The sequence below is a fragment of the Leopardus geoffroyi genome, chromosome A2 (assembly GCF_018350155.1).
Source record: "Leopardus geoffroyi isolate Oge1 chromosome A2, O.geoffroyi_Oge1_pat1.0, whole genome shotgun sequence".
Classification (NCBI taxonomy): Eukaryota; Metazoa; Chordata; class Mammalia; order Carnivora; family Felidae; genus Leopardus; species Leopardus geoffroyi.
In genome coordinates this window covers 100,254,858-100,268,838 of record NC_059331.1, presented here as the reverse complement: position 1 = coordinate 100,268,838, position 13,981 = coordinate 100,254,858, and the positions used below count along the sequence as shown (strand labels likewise).

The 13,981-nt window shown below is 37.2% G+C and overlaps 1 long non-coding RNA gene across 2 annotated transcripts in view; it reads right to left on the bottom strand.

Annotated features, from left to right (window-relative positions):
• The window catches only part of LOC123606461, a 283,317-nt gene that overhangs the window by 91,902 nt on the left and 177,434 nt on the right, over nt 1–13,981 (bottom strand). The window lies entirely within an intron of this gene.

Below are 13,981 nucleotides of genomic sequence, written 5' to 3'. Positions count from 1 at the left end.
ATTGTAAATAATGCTGGTGTAAACATAGGGGTGCATATATCTCTTTAATTAGTGTTTTTGTATTGTTTGGGTAAATACCCAGTAGTGCTATTGCTGGAGCGAAAGGTAGTTTTATTTTTAATTTTTTGAGAAACGTCCATACTGTTTTCTACTGTGGCAAGCACCAGTTTGCATTCCCACCAACAGCGCATAAGGGTCCCTTTTTTCTCTATAACACCCGTTGTTTCTTGTGTTGTTGATTTTAGCCATTCTAACATGTGTGAGGTGATATCCCATTGTAGTTTTGATTTGCATTTCCCTGATGATAACTGATGATGAGCATCTTTTCATGTGTCTATCGGCCATCTGTGTATCTTCTTTGGAGAAATGTCTGTTCATGTCTTCTGCCCATTTTTTAATTGGATTATTTGGTTTTTGGGTGTTGAATTGTATATGTTCTTTATAAATTTTCGATACTGGTCCTTTATTAGATATGTCATTTTTAAATATCTTTTCCCATTCCATAGTTGCCTTTTAATTTTGTTGATTGTTTCCTTTGCTGTGCAGAAGCTTTTTATTTTGATGTAGTTCCAATAGTTTATTTTACCTTTTGTTTCCCTTGCTACTTGTGCTATTTTAAAGACAGGCTGAGAAAATCTTGTTTCTACTGGGTTGTGTCTGATCTCAGGGACAATTAGAATGCTCTTAGATATTGAGGCTAAGATAAGTCAAACTCAAACTGGGGGCATCAACTTTTTTTGTGAACTGCAACATATACTCTTTAGAACTAGGCTAACCATTGAAAGGAAACCTTGTCAGACTTCACTTCCTCATTGTGTGCATTTCTAATTAACTGCAGAATTCTTCCCACTCCAAATGGCCCCAAGCACCCAAAGATAACAGTGATCCAAACTAGCTTTTAATTTTTTAGGAGTCATTTTAGTGAAGTTCTTGTTATGTCATGTGAAACGCTACCCAGCTGTTTGCCAGAGATGTTTAAAGACAGCCCTGTTACTTTTTGGGTGGTTAATACCTGCGGCAAAATCAAGGAAAGAAACATGAAAGTTCTTGTACTACTTGAGATTAATTATCTGTGTGGTGAGGCTTAAGTATCAGTTTATGTATAATTCAGATCTGTTCATCTCTCCATCTAGATGGGTGTTACTTGAACTGAAGGTATGTTATTGTTAATGGAGTTTTGGATACAGATTTCTATGAGTACTATGGATGAACACAATTTTATTTCTTTACTTATTTTATTATGTTTTTTCCACGTTTTTTTTTTTTTAATTTATTTTTGGGACAGAGAGAGACAGAGCATAAACAGGGGAGGGGCAGAGAGAGAGGGAGACACAGAATCGGAAACAGGCTCCAGGCTCTGAGCCATCAGCCCAGAGCCCGACGCGGGGCTCGAACTCACGGACCGCGAGATCGTGACCTGGCTGAAGTCGGACGCTTAACCGACTGCGCCACCCAGGCGCCCCATTTCTTTACTTATTTTAAACTGTATTTTTGTACCACAAAACAGCCAAGAAATAAATCAGGAGTCACAGAAATTTCACATATGTGACAAAATCAAAAGCATCTTCATATTAAGGTCAGGACAATTTCCATTTCTCTGAAAGCCAAACACCTAAGTCTCAATTTTCTTTTCTTCTTCTTTTTTTAATTTTTAAATTTTTTTATTTTTTTTAATTTTTTTTTTTCAACGTTTATTTATTTTTGGGACAGAGAGAGACAGAGCATGAACGGGGGAGGGGCTGAGAGAGAGGGAGACACAGAATCGGAAACAGGCTCCAGGCTCTGAGCGTTCAGCCCAGGGCCTGACGCGGGGCTCGAACTCACGGACCGCGAGATCGTGACCTGGCTGAAGTCGGACGTCCAACCGACTGCGCCACCCAGGCGCCCCATATTTTTTTAATGTTTACTTATTTCTGAGAGAGAGAGAGAGAGATCAGGGAAGGGGCTGAGAGAGAGAGGGAGACACAGAATCCGAAGCAGGCTCCAGGCTGTGAGCTGTTAGCACAGAGCCCGACGTAGTACTCGAACTCATGAACTGTGAACATCATGACCTGAACTGAAGTCTGACGCTTAACTGACTGAGCCACTCAGGCACCCTTCAATTTTCTTAATGTACCAGATGTCTTTGTGTAATGTACTTAAGAGAATTATAGGAACAAATGACAGTTTAATTGTCATTAATTGTTCTTATTTTTTACATGAGATACAAATTAATTTTTTGTGGTATTATTAGTTTTAAAGTTGTCATAGCTATATTTTAGCTTTACTATTGAGCCGTTGAATTAACACACAACTGGGTGACTGTGCAATAAAACCAATGGATATTTTCATAAAACAAATACAGATTAAATACAGTCTCTTCTAGAAAACTGTAAATGTTATCAGGAAGGTTCTAAGTCCCCTAAGAGGAAGTGTTAAGCAAATCAGCACAGAAATGTCTAGTTGTTCTCCTCTCCTTGATAGAAAGAACTAAATCAGAGATGGAAGCTATGTGGGTACATATCGTCTCTATGTCCTCCCATGCTACAGATAATAATTTGTAGACAATATGATATGTAAATGAAAACTAATATGAGTGATAGTGATTCTTTATTTTCCATCCTTTGCTGAAACTTAGTCAATTTAGAGTAAAATGGCTCAAATATTGACTTTGTGAAGAGCAGTGGTCACAGAACTGATGGCAGTTAGGATTATGCTGAATTATGAGAGATTTTAAGGATTCTTCTGGAGTATCTTGGTTTTACAACAGGATGTGTCATGCCATTAGAATGGATTTTAAACACACAGTTTAAATATTCAGAATCATTTTTAGTCTGGATAGGGGGCATAAGAATGTCTTTGATTTGAATGAGAAATGAGTAAGTCCCATGGCTTAGCATGCCTATTTTAGAGCTGTTCTTACTATGTTTATGTTTATGTTTATTTCAGGTGAACACAATAACTTCCCATTTAAGTAGGTGGAGGGCCAAACATAATCTAGGTGAAATTCCACTGCTCATCTCTGTGGACCCTGATATCACCAAAATATGAGTGCTCAGATGAAGTGGTTCAGGAAAATAACCAGTGCCAAATAGGGCACAGGTCTTGGTTAGGAGGGACAGGACGGTATAATTAAATTTGTTCCTGTGGCCTCCAGAAACCTCAGTCACTTGAAGTCTTTAGTGTTAACTTTTCAATTTTCTCTTTCAAGAAATCAAACCTCAGAAGAACTAATTTAAGGATGCTCCTGTTAGTGCTGATTTCTTTGGTGATATATACATGGTTTTCTGATATAAAAGAGGCTTCCCAGCATGGAATTGGGTGGAAGGGTAAAGGAAGGCAGGGAAATTATTAGGTATATCCTTCTGGTACTTCCTGAGTGTTATGAAAGTCATTTGGATAGAAATAGTGACAGGTGAGCCTAGCAGAAAAACCCAAAATAATACACACAAACATAGTGAATCTATTATTTTTCTAGTATGTGTGAGAAAGATATGAAACAAGAACTCACACAGTCTGCTTGTTAAAAATAAAACAAAAAAGCACAAACTCTACACCCAAAGGAACAAATTAAAAATAAAATACGTGGGAAACTCACAGGGATTAGTACAGATTTTCCTACTTATCTTTTCCACATCTGTCCCAGCTTCCAGGACAATGAAGGCTATCTAGTCTGAGAATCCTGCAGCTAAGCTTAAATACTCATCTATAACACAAAAGGAAAGTCCCTTTAGGCTGGCTGCACATATATTTTCATTCTCTGAGCAGCGAGAATGCAAAGGAGAGCCAATTGCTTGACACTGCTAGACGTTATCACCTGATAATGTTTTTGAATACCCTCTGTGTGTATGAAGCTCTATTAGGACTTGGGCAAATGTCAGCTTTCTAGAGAATACTGTAGGGTAAGGATTTACAGAATTTACATTCTAGAAAGTGCACATTGATGAAGTATGTAATATACCTAATTCTCCTCTGCCCAACTCTCCTTGCCCTTCCACTTGTTTTTCCTTTCTCCAGCATCTCCCTACATCAGCATATGGCTCTCCCCAGATAATTCCAGTACCCAAGCCAATCCTCACCAATGCAGGACTTAGAGTAGCAGCTATGCAGTGGTAGAGGGAGGCTTTGCAAAAGTAAATCACACTTCCAGACCTAGGATCTGGAGTCCAGACTGGAGCTTTAGTTGTTATAAAGAGAGCTTGTTTATAAAGAGAGCTCTCTGATGTTCCCTGCCCCCAAACACACACGTACTCTAGTCATTGAGCCTCCTTCTTGACAATTAGACCCAGCTACTGTTCTTCTAGGCCTGGGGCCTCACCTAAATGCCATCTCAGCTAGCAGTGCTACTGCTCAAGGGCACATTTCCTGTTGAAACCTACCTACCTCCCTTCCCTACTCCTGACCACAGAGCACGGGGAACTTCCCTGTCTCTAAATGACCAGGGTGCTTGATCTTTTCCTTTCTGGTGGAATTTATCACATTCTACCTATATCATAACTATACAAATTTTAGAATGTCAGTTTCTTAAGGGAAATACTGTTTCATTTTTGATATAGCACACAGTGCTATAAAGGAAAGAGCTAAAATTCTCCAAGTCTTCTCTGGGCCTCATCTGTGCCTCACATGAGTAGAGGTGCAAAAAATATTTGCTAAATAAATGATTATTGCATTCCAGAGTTCCTTCAGCCTCTGGCTGTCAAGCCTTGGCAGTGACTATAAAAAAGTAGTTGATCTTACACACAGTTGTTTTAAAGAAATAAAGTATTCTATACGCATACTGTGGAAATGAAACTTTGTGTTTTCAAATTCTCTAATGAAGAACCATTTTGGAGGATTTAAGATGACTAGAGGATTGATAGCAAGAAAATGAATGTTCATCCTGATGCTTTATTGGAACTTTTGCAAGAAAACATGAAGACACTATAAAATTCACTGTGGTATTTATTCATTCACTTATCCATTCACAGATTACTTATGAAAAAAATAATTATTTATTAGGTGGTATTATACAATGTATTAGTCACTAGTTTAGCACTTCAGGAAATCTGAGGGTTATCAAATGATTTTTAATCCAGTTAGTTTTCCTAGAATGATGCCTCTTGAACTTCAACATGAATACAGATCACTTGGGGGATTCTAGTTAAAATGCAGTTTCTGATCCCACTAGATGAGATGGAGCCTGAGATTCTGCATTTCTGATCAATTCCCAGGTGATGCTGATACTGTTGGTCCATGGATCACATTACTAAGAGGTAAGACTTTAGAAGACCTTGTTCTGCTCTGAATGACTTTCCTTACAAGTCTAAGAGAAAGACCTGTGCATGAGTTAGGTTTTTCCTTCCCAGTAAAATGCTGGGAAAAGGTACCTCAATTCTTTGAGCATCTATAAAATGGGATAATAGTATCAACTCCACGTATCTTAAGTGAGGTGTTAAGATAATTTGAAATGCATGTGAGTGTACTCTATAAATAACAGCATCATGATTAATATGGATAATGATCATTACTAATTTCACACTTGAGTTGAAATGTGAAGTGCTGAGTAATGGAAACTTCAAATGGGAAAAAGAAAATGATTTTATATCTCACTTGACTGAACAGAAAGTTGGGTGGCTTCTGACATGGGGTGGTGCTGAGGTGACAGAGGTGTTAAAGATGGTTTTTAGAAGGTTTTGTTGTGTGCTGAAACTGTATCACTTTCTTACACCATGCACAAAAATAAACTCAAAATGAATTAAAGACCAAAATGTAATACCTGAAACCATAAAGACATCAGCCTTAGCAACATTTTTCTGATATGTCTTCTCAGGCAAGGGAAACAAAAGCAAATATAAACTATTAGAACTAAATCAAAATAAAAAGCTTTAGGGGTGCCTGGGGTGGCTCAGTCGTTTAAGCTCCTGACTTCAGCTTAGGTCATGATCTCGTGATTAATGGGTTTGGGCCCTGCCTCAGGCTCTGTGGTGACAGCTCAGAGCCTGAAGCCTGCTTCACATTCTGTGTCTCTCTCTGCCCCTCCCCCACTTATGCTCTCTCACTCTTTCTCAAATAAATAAGTAAACATCAAAAAAAAATAAAAAGTTTTTGTGCAGAGAAGGAAACCATTGACAAAACAAAGAGGCAACCTATTGAATGGGAAAAGATATGTGCAAATCATATATCCAATTAGGTGTTAATATCCAAAATATACAACTCAATGATAAAAAAACCCCTAATAATCCAATTAAAAATGGGCAGAGGACCTGAATAGACATTAAAGAATACATACAGATGGCTAACAGACACAGGAAAAGAGGCTCAACATCACTCATCATCAGGGAAATGCAAATTAAAACCATACTGACATAATTACCTCTTACAGGCAGAATGGCTAGTATCAAAAAGACAAGAAATAACAAGCATTGGTGAGGATGTGGAGAAAAAGACAAGAAATAACAAGTGTTGGTGAGGTGGTGCACTGTTGGTGGGAATGTAAATTGGTATAGCCACTGTGGAGAACAGTATGGAGATTCCTCAAAAAATTAAAAATAGAAATACCATGTAATCCCACAGTCCCATCATTGGGTATTTATCCAAAGGAAAAACCACTAATTTGAAACGATATATGCATCCGTACGTTTACTGCAGGTTTATTTATAATAGCCAAGACATAGAAGGTGTCCATCAATAGATGAATGAATAAAGAAGATGAAATAAGTATGTATACACACATACACACTTGAATACTACTTATCATTAAAAAGAATGAAATCTTGCCATTCACGACAACATGGATGGATGATACCTAGTGGGTATCATGCTAATGAAATGAGTAAGAGAAATACAAATATCCTATGATTTCACATATATATGGAATATTAAAAACAAAACAAATGAACAAAAAACCAAAAACAGTAAATAGACTCATAACTATGGAGAACAAACTAGTGGTTGCCAGAGGGAAGAGAGAGGATGGCCATCATAAGTGAAGGGTATTAAGAGGTAGAAACCTCTAGTTTTAAAATAAGTTATAAAGATGAAAAGTACAGCATAGGGAATACAGTCAATAATATTGTAATAACTTTGCATGATGACAGACATACTACACTTATGGTGAGCATTGCACAATGCATAGAATTGTTGAATCACTATTATAACATTTATGTCAACTACAATTTAAAAAATGACTTTAGATGTTAACTAGACTCACTGGGATGATCATTTTGGAATATGTACATATACCAAATGTTGTACACCTGAAACGAATGTAATGTTGTATATTGATTATACTGCAATTTTTTAAAAATTTTTAACGTTTATTTATTATTGAGAGACAGAGAGACACAGAGCATGAGCAGGGGAGGGGCAGAAAGAGGAGGAGACCTAGAATCTGAAGCAGGCTCCGGGCTCCGAGCTGTCAGCACAGAGCCTGACGTGGGGCTCGAACTCACAAACTGTGAGATCATGACCTGAGCTGAAGTCAGACGCTTAACTGACTGAGCCACTCAGATGCCCCTATACTGCAATTTTTAAAAAGACTGTTATTTCTTGTACTGACCACCAAAACAAAACAATAAAAAAGAAAACTGTGCTGTATGTTGAGAGGGTGATTTCTCCTTTGCCATCAGTAATTGAGATTTCAATAAAGTAAGGAATTCCATACAAAGGCTTTGGTGTTGAATGCTGAGTTTATATTTTTATCTCAATTGACTTGCAAATCAACCCTAGGCATTGATATTACTTACTCCCATTGTAAAGGTAAGGACCTATGAACTCCATGAAGGCAAGGACTGTATTATTTAGGTCACTGGTATATCCTCAGCAGTAGCACAATGCTGAAAAACAGTAGGCATACTAAACCATTTATTTAATGAATGAATCAGACTTAGAGAGATGAAGTACTTTGCTTAAGGTCACACCCAGTTAAGTGGTAGAACAAGGCATTATCCCAGATCCATTTGGCTTCTAAACCAAACAAATGACTTGATCCCAGGAGTTTCTCATTCAGCAGGTCTAGGCTGAGCTCAGTTGTCTGTATTTTTATTAAGCATCCCATTGGATCCTTTTGACTCATTCAATTTTTGAACACGCATTTATTCAGCATGTAACATACATCACTCATATTCTAGGTGCTGGGCCTCCATCAGCAAACAAAACAGACCAGAATCCCTGCCCTCACAGAGCTTACACACTAATGGGACATCAGACCAGTTTGAGAAACTCTGCGTTGTACCATGATGATAATGGGTTCTGTTACTCAGTTAAAATTGGCATCCAAGGGAGATTCATCCTTTCACCCACATTTGTTATGGGAGCTAAGAGGGATCCTGGGCAGATGAAAGCAAATATAAAAGGTCCTGTTTTGATAAGGAGTCAGGACTTTTTTTGTGTGGGGAATCTTTTATTTTGTGGGCTTGTTTGGCACTCCCTCATCCTCTTTGGGACATCTGAAAATGTCCTATCCCCCTTTCCTGTTGAGGACCACTGGAGGGACTGAAGAAGGAACATACTGCTGGAGGGGAAAAGCTCCAGCTGAGGCTCTGATATCATTAGAAGGCCTTTCAGAGGACTTTTTGATTCCCCCCTTTGGAGGATCAAGCTCTATTTAATTACATGGAGGTACTTTATCAAGAGAATATTGTATTTTAATGATCTGTAAAACTCCCATGGATCACCATTTTAGATTTTTGAACTATTGCATTGAAGGTTCTTGATTGCTATCATTGATCATGCATTGCCTCCCCACACTTTTCAAGCAGGTGAAGGAAGGGGGCAAATTACTCCCTTCCAAGTGTCTGCTACCTCAAAAACCTGTAGTTACTTATTCACTTAAATGAGTAACCTGCATATTTGTCATATTTTTAGTCCTTAAAAATCTCTTTTTGCAATGGAAATCTTCATGCAATCAGTGTAATCAATTGCAAAATTAATAAACTGGGGCGATCTTCAACACAGCTTTTTCTGTTTTGAGAAATGAGAGGAAAACTACCTCCATGTGTGGTTTAGACCTGAAAGACTTTTAGTAACAAATTCAAAATTGTATGGCCTTACTTTGAAGTTGCTGATGACGCTCATTTTTCTGTCATTTTCTTAAATGTTTTCTGTGCCAAATTCAGCATTTAAAATGGACGGAAGGCAGCAACTCAGGGAACCTCTTTGGGGGTGGGGGTTGGGGGCTCCTGAAAAGAGCTTTGCACAAAATTTCTCTATTCTCTATTTTAGGAAAATAGGAAAGTTAGTTGCTTGTTCACAGAAACATGGAGATATGTGAAAAATCAACTGTTCATCTCAAGATTTTCATCTTATTAGATAAGAGGTATGCGTCATTTATTATAATATCAAGAACAAAAATGTTAATTCAGGTGCTCTACAACAACACAGAAAGTTCAGATGGTTAAAGACGGTGATTTCCTATTTGCAATTTTAGAAGGTGTTTAGTGGGATTTGTGCTGGGTGGGCAGCAACTCATTGCTCTAAGAAATGCATTTAGTTGCTGAAAAATGTCTGTTCAAATAGTTGCAATGTAATTACTGCCAAAATGTCTGTATTTAGTAGGCAATATCCAACTCACGCTATTGGCAATGTCACAAAAGAGGCAAGGGAGATGTTTTTAGTCCTTCCTGGGAATTGTTTTGTGAATATTTAATTTCCTTTTTTATTGTATGATATAAAACAAGCCAAGTGTCCCTTATTGAATGCTCCTTAGTTTCATTCCTCTGAATTTTGCTAGATCTCATGTGCTATTGGCATGCCTACCCCTGAACAGGTCTCACTTGCTTGAAACCATCCTAGGGAAGTAAAGCCCAATAATCACTGATAGTCCACATGGAGTCGGAAATCAAAATCTGCACTAAATTTTGGACATCTATATCTATAATATACATAAACCTGTTCAAATTATAGAACATATGTTTAAAGGTCTTTTTTATCCAAGTCACCAATGAAGATGGTGTCCAAATAGAGAGCACTTTAGTGTTGCTTTTTTCAAAAACAGTTTTGTTTACTTTCAGCCACTCTCTGAGAATAATAAACCCAAACAGGTAGGGATACACTTTCTGTTCTTAATGAGCCCCATTTTTTTTTGCATTGGACAGAACTGCCTCCAGTTTAATTCTGTTAAGTAAAAATAGGGTGGTGGTGTGTGGTGCATAAAGGCAAACTCAGGAGTAGTTTGCTATGGATAACCCAAGTCAAAACTGGTTACATCTAGAAGAGAGCTGATTTTCATTTTGCTAGGTTTGGGAAAGAAAGAGAAAAAAATGTAGCAATCCAAGCCTCCAGTTCTTTGCTAATATCGATACTGTATAAGTGTTCATTACCTAAGTAGAAATTGGCAACAAATACCTATGTGGTTATAACATATACTATATAGTTGAAATATAATTTTGAATTATTTTTCTATCTAATGCTAAATACGAAACATAGCAAATTAAGAGACAACACCTTTTAAAATACAGCCTTGTGTATTTTTTAAAAGTCTGTTCATATTATTGGAAATGCAAGAGTAAAAGTATGTTTTTTTTACTTTATAGTTTGTTTATTTCTTTCATATCTTTGAAGGCATATTTATTTTTTCATGAATAGCGAAGACCCAGGACATAGTGAAATACAAGTGCTATGTTAAGACAGATATCCTAATTAACAACTAGCTGCTATAAAAATAAATTTCCCATATGACTCAGGGAAGTTGTTAATAATTCTACTTTGTTTATATTATGCTTTGAAAGCAACATAGCTTAATGAAATCAGATATTAAGCTAGCGGTATATGTTGGAGTCCAATGTTTTCAAGAACTGCCAAAACCTTAGGCAGATTAGATGTGGGTAGTTTTTACTGATAGTGTTTTCAAAAGAGGAAATGAATAAGGCCCTGCTTGGTAGGTAAGTTACGCATTCATTACCTAAGAAAGAGAATTAAGTACACACAAATTACCAAGGTGCTTTGAAAGGGCACAAACAACACAAATGGGGAAAAACATTAAATAATGATGGGGGTATTTTTAGATAAGAACTATGAATAATCATATTAATAATTAAAATCTATAGAAATCCCATAATAACAGGTGACCAAGTATCCAAAAAAGCATGTGGTCACATTCTAAAGCAAGTGAGCAGTGTTTGGAATTCCCATTTTCTACAACATATAATTTCTTCAACATAAAATGAAGTGAGCCATACTCGGTTTTTAATTTTCATGATTCAGAAAAACATTAAACTTCTTAACCTTGGACTTACCTACTTGGCTTTTAAAATAAAGGTGATATTCAAGTAGATAACATTCACTGTCATCCACCCTTTTAAGGACATGACTGATTGTTAATGTGCCAGAGCAATTTCTCATTGTCTTCATGAAAGATGAAAAAGTAAAATTTATTGACTGTGATCTTAGTTGCCACAAACCTGGATGTCTCTAACATATAACGATTAATAAGTACAATCACCCCAGCATAGGAGGATATATAAACAGTAGATTCTTTGTAGGTTTGGTTTTTGCTTTTTCAAGTTGGACTTGGTATTATCTTCTCTCTCTCCCTTGGCTGTGAAAGGGACAAAAAAAAAAAAAAAAAAAGAAAAGAAAAGAAAAGGCAATCCCGAACACCTACTTTGCCAAATTAGTGAGAAGGTCAGATCTGTGAAATGTAGAAATTATCTGTTTTGCACCAGTAGAACGTATCAGTTGTATGCACAGAGCCCAGGTTAAGCATATGAACTTTTTCTAAGGGAAAGGTACAGCATGTGTCAGTACATTCAGCTTTATGTAAAAATAGATACGTTTTAAAATAAATAAGACAGGGGCAAGAAGAAAAACATTTTACAAAGCTTATTGCTAACTAGTGAGGAGATAACTGAGATAGGATTTTGTTCTTGCATCTAGAAAGTGACAGAATTTCTAGGGGTAGAGAGAATGTATATAGTATAATTTATTTATTTATTTTTCAATATATGAAATTTATTGTAAAAATGGTTTCCATACAACACCCAGTGCTCATCCCAAAAGGTGCCCTCCTCAATACCCATCACTGTATATAGTATAATTTAAATCAGATCAGAAAGGCATTGCCTACTATGAAGATGATGCTGTTAGATGAATATAAGCTGGAAAAATCTAGTCCTTAACAGGTGTGTGTAGGTTATGAAGCCATATTATTTCTAAGTTTTTCTTTTTTTTTAAATATTAAATTTATTGTCAAATTGGTTTCCATACAACACCCAGTGCTCACCCCAACAGATGCCCTCCTCAATACCCATCACCCACACTCCCCTCCCTCCCACCCCCCATCAACCCTTAGTTTGGTCTCAGTTTTTAAGAATCTCTTATGTTTTGATCCCTCCCTCTCTAACCTCTTTTTTTTTTGTTCCCCTCCCCCATGGTCTTCTGTTAAGTTTCTCAGGATCCACATAAGAGTGAAACCATATGGTATCTGTCTTTCTCTGTATGACTTATTTCACTTAGAATAACACTCTCCAGTTCCATCCACGTTGCTACAAAAGGCCATATTTCATTCTTTCTCATTGCTATGTAGTATTCCATTGTGTATATAAACCACAATTTCTTTATCCATTCGTCAGTTGATGGACATTTAGGCTCTTTCCATAATTTGGCTATTGTTGAGAGTGCTGCTATAAACATTGGGGTACAAGTGCCCCTATGCATCAGTACTCCTGTATCCCTTGGGTAAATTCCTAGCAGTGCTATTGCTGAGTCATAGGGTAGGTCTATTTTTAATTTTTTGAGGAACCTCCACACTGTTTTCCAGAGTGGCTGCACCAGTTTGCATGCCCACCAACAGTGCAAGAGGGTTCCCGTTTCTCCACATCCTCACCAGCAAATATAGTGTCCTGATTTGTTCATTTTAGCCACTCTGACTGGCGTGAGGTGGTATCTGAGTGTGGTTTTGATTTGTATTTCCCTGATGAGGAGCGACGCTGAACATCTTTTCATGTGCCTGTTGGCAATCCGGATGTCTTCTTTAGAGAAGTGTCTATTCATGTTTTCTGCCCATTTCTTCACTGAATTATTGGTTTTTCGGCTGTGAGTTTGGTGAGCTCTTTATAGGTTTTGGATACTAGCCCTTTGTCCGATATGTCATTTGCAAATATCTGTTCCCATTCCGTTGGTTGCCTTTTAGTTTTGTTGGTTGTTTCCTTTGCTGTGCAGAAGCTTTTTATCTTCATGAGGTCCCAATCGTTCATTTTTGCTTTTAATTCCCTTGCCTTTGGGGATGTGTCAAGTAAGAAATTGCTGAGGCTGAGGTCAGAGAGGTCTTTTCCTGCTTTCTCCTCTAGGGTTTTGATGGTTTCCTGTCTCACATTCAGGTCCTTTATCCATTTTGAGTTTATTTTTGTGAATGGTGTGAGAAAGTGGTCTAGTTTCATCCTTCTGCATGTTGCTGTCCAGTTCTCCCAGCACCATTTGTTAAAGAGACTGTCTTTTCTTTTGGATATTCTTTCCTGCTTTGTCAAAGATTAGTTGGCCATACGTTTGTGGGTCAAGTTCTGGGGTTTCTATTCTATTCCATTGGTCTATGTGTCTGTTTTTGTGCCAATACCATGCTGTCTTGAGGATTACAGCTTTGTAGTAGGGGCTAAAGTCTGGGATTGTGATGCCTCCTGCTTTGGTCTTCTTCTTCAAAATTACTTTGGCTATTTGGGCCTTTTGTGGTTCCATACAAATTTTAGGATTGCTTGTTCTAGCTTCAAGAAGAATGCTGGTGTAATTTTTATTGGGATTGCATTGAATGTGTAGATTGCTTGGGTAGTACTGACATTTTAACAATATTTATTCTTCCAATCCATGAGCATGGAATGTTTTTCCATTTCTTTATATCTTCTTCAATTTCCTTCATAAGCTTTCTATAGTTTTCAGCATACAGATCTTTCACATCTTTGGTTAGGTTTATTCCTAGGTATTTTATGCTTCTTGGTGCAATTGTGAATGGGGTCAGTTTCTTTATTTGTCTTTCTGTTGCTTCATTATTAATGTATAAGAATGCAACTGATTTCCGTACATTGATTTTGTATCC